Below are 3,686 nucleotides of genomic sequence, written 5' to 3' on the forward strand. Positions count from 1 at the left end.
AGAAGAAAAGGGAGAGAAAAGAAGGAAGGCAAGTTGCCTTTCTCTTGTTCTTTTCTTATTTTCTTTTGGCTAGCTTTTACTCTCACCCTTATCATGAGTTTCCCTCCTTTGCTATCAATATATTATTCCTATCCCAACTGGTTATTACCCATTAATCCTATCATTTACATCATGAGAGATTCAAGGTTCAATCCTTGACCATTGCCTATTTTTATTTCTTTTTGGTTCAACATTCTACTAATATTTTTCTAAGGTAAATTCATCATTCTCATATTTATCTTAAAAGCTTAGTGGGTGTTATAGGTTAAGCTTTCCTCCTCTTCGTCTCTCTCTCGTGCCGCTGTGATCCGTTTCTCCCCGACGCTTCTTCCTTCCTCTCTCGTGCGGATGAATCCGACACCGACGGAGAGATTCTTCCCTGACGATCCTATTCTCGCCGAGTCGCCTGAGGGAGAGCATCGGATCTCGACGGTATCAACCATCTCTGGAGGAGCGACCACCTTCTCGGCCTCTCGACCATTCCTTGCGCGTGGTGGACAGCGATCGGGGGGGGGTATTCGATCTAGGGCACAACAAGGTTTGGGATCGCAACGCCCTCCTAGCCGATTGACCACCGTCAATCCTCCTCCTGGATCCGATCACTGGTGTATGCTCTGTATCTCCCCACCAGATGGATTGAATCGGGTGATCAACCTTGGTAAGCTTCATCCGAATTCATAAGAAATCAAGGTCTTGCCTTAATTGTTTCCAATTTTTGTTCTTCTTGCTATCCTGGAATAGAGGAAGCATTGGATCAATATGTGGTGGACCTTCCTTGTTGCCGACCATTGCCAGTTCTACTTCTTCAAGCTGTGCAAGCCTCGGGTGAAGAGGTAAGAGTTCCATTGAGGTACATGTTGTCTTATTTGTTAGAGTTCTAGCAAATTCATTGTTGTGCAATTGTTTCCGGGATTGATCTTGGAAAGAATTAGTGTAAGAGTTCTTGGTGGCAGTGGGCTGAGGATAGTAGGAGATGTGAGCTCTTGATTTGGTGGCTGTGGGCAGAGGTTAGTAGGAGATGTGACCTCTTGATTGTGGTCATACCTCAAGGTAAGTGTTTTATAGTGAGGTATTTTGGTTCTTATCAGTAGTGTGTTACGTAATTAGGTTTTCTATGGGTTGTGTGGGGTTTTGTATTGCTTAGATTTTTGAGTATTGTGATGTGGATTGGATGAATTATTGTGGATTAAGGATTAAGGTTTTGGTTGATATAGATTATTATGTGATCATTTTTAGGATCATTGGATTGATTGTTGATTGGATTATCAGATGAGGTAGGTTGATGATTTGGTTGTTTGGGTTGATGTGGATTTATAATGGAGATTTGAGCTTATGAAAGGTTTTGTGGTTGATATCATTATGTGGTGGGTTGGTAATTAAGAGAATAGATTTATTATTGGATTAAATGATGTGTTGATTTAGAGGAGTTTTGGAGATGTATCATGTATAACCTAATCTAATTAGGTTGCATTATGGTTCAGGTTAGTTGGGGGATTAATCCATAATCATGTTTGATTAGAGTTATTCTAATTAGGTTGGGGGAAGTTGTTTAGTTAATTACTTCGTATGTAATTAGCTAAATATATTATGTGATCGCAGGACTTGGATTCGAGGCGAGCGTCTCGACGCGAGTGGGATTTATCTTATCACGATCGACAGATTTAAGGCGGGTATTTCTTCCTTTGCCTTTATGTATTTTCTTTGAGCTTAGTGCATGGTTGTTGTTTGTCGGATTAGATTACTTTACCTTATATCGGGTTCATTTGCTGTTTTTCCTGCTTGATACTTTTGCTTGAGCTTAGAGATGATCTAGTTATATCGTATACAGTCTCTACTCTTGATTTCTACTCTGTTGTGATTACACGTGTAGAGTATGTATTGTAGGGATTGTCGAGTGGTTGGATTTATCATGATGATTTATGCATATAATGTGGATTGTATGTAGCTTGGGATGTGTTTTAGGAGTCATCATGTTGACCCTACATTTGCATGTTGTATGTACACACGTGTTTGGTTATGTACTTTTGGAGGAGTTGTGTTGATTGTATGTTTGTGGTTTATACACGTGTCTGATGTGTTTATTATTGGAGGATACATGTTGATTGTACTTACGTTCTGTGCATATGTGTCTAGTGGGATTATTGGAGATTTTGGTTGATTATACATGTGTAGTTGTGTACATGTGTTTGGTGGGATGTGTGGATTTACCATGACGATTATATTCATGTTGTGGAGTGCTTATGTGGAGTTAGAGTTTGCATGGATGATGACAGTGTCTGTATCATGATTATATATATATATATCATGTTTATCATTCATTGCATACTGACGACTATCGTCTCCTTTGTAGTTGAGAGGGTTGTCAGTTTTATAGCTGTCCACTCTACCACTGATGGAGAGTGGTAGCTGGGAGTGGAGCTATGTCCTGTCGCGCTTACACAGCTGCTCAGTGTTGTCACTCTGTCAGCCTCGACCACCCTGGAGTAGTGGGTCTTGAGGGTACAGTAGTCGGAGAACTTGAGTTGTGAGTGGTCAGGGACCCATAGCTATGTAGTTAGATAACTACATAGTATACTGTCGCCTCAGTCGCTTTATAGCGGTTACGTGCGTGAGGCTTGCACAGTTTGTTACAGACCCAAGCCTCTCGGGCTTACTGGGGTCGTGGTGTCTGGAGAGGTGTCGGGGGTGACCATGGAGCATGCATACGCAGTTATTATTCTTGCATTTGATGCGCGGTGCATCTGCATTTGCATACATGCCTAGTAGATACTAGTTACATGTGATTGTGATTTGTTGCATTTGATTGAGATATGGTTGTTGCATTTGGTTGCAATGCTGCATACATGTCATTTATTTTACATGTATATGCAGTCATATCTATATTGCACAGGTGTCACGGGTATATCTGTTGCAGATCCGGTGAGTTTACTGATCATTGTACCATGTGTCGATTCCATATTGGGTATGTATCTGTCATTATGTTAGTTGTGGTTTTACAGTTTATGCCAGGTTATTATGTCAGGTATGTTCAGATGCATTGATTATGATAGTATGATCATGTTCTTATTCCCTACTGAGACTGTATACTTTTGATCTCCATGTTTTATTTGTAGACCGTGCACTGTCTTTTCTATTACCCGCTGAGTTACCTATACTCACCACCGCATGTATACATTTATGTTTTCAGGTAGCCTGTAGATGGTTGGTGTCGCTCGGAGTATCCTGTCTGCCGGGTCCTACGTCACATCCGAAGACCGCGCTGGTTTTCTTTTGTATATCTTTTTATTATTTTTGGCATTGTATTTATATGTAGCCATGTGGCTATCTTGTGGTTTTGGTGTTGTATTTGTGTTTAAGCCGTGCCGGCATGTATTGTATTTATTTGTGTTGTGTGGGCTTTCCTTCGTTTTTCCGCTGTGTTTTAGTACAGCCGTGTGGGCTGTTTTATATATAACTGCGTGGTTGTAATTGTTTCATTCCAGCCGAGTGGGCTGTTATTATAACTGCGTGGTTGTGTATATAAATATTCCAGCCGCATGTGGCTGATGTATATTTTGTTTGTAGTGATGCTTCATATTGTCACCGGTAAAGGGGAGATGCTGTCGGATTTTTGTCTTGCAGGGACTCCTTTGGGGGTGTGACAAAGG

General features: G+C 41.0%; 1 long non-coding RNA gene across 1 annotated transcript; it reads left to right on the plus strand.

The window, feature by feature from the left end:
* Window positions 1-561: 561 nt before the first annotated feature.
* LOC122040044 lies at window positions 562-3,284 on the plus strand. Its single transcript, XR_006128489.1, has 3 exons — window positions 562-697; window positions 781-872; window positions 3,227-3,284. It is a non-coding gene; the product is annotated as an uncharacterized LOC122040044 (long non-coding RNA).
* The last annotated feature ends 402 nt before the right edge of the window (window positions 3,285-3,686 follow it).

The sequence above is a fragment of the Zingiber officinale genome, chromosome 2A, assembly GCF_018446385.1.
Source record: "Zingiber officinale cultivar Zhangliang chromosome 2A, Zo_v1.1, whole genome shotgun sequence".
NCBI lineage: Eukaryota > Viridiplantae > Streptophyta > Magnoliopsida > Zingiberales > Zingiberaceae > Zingiber > Zingiber officinale.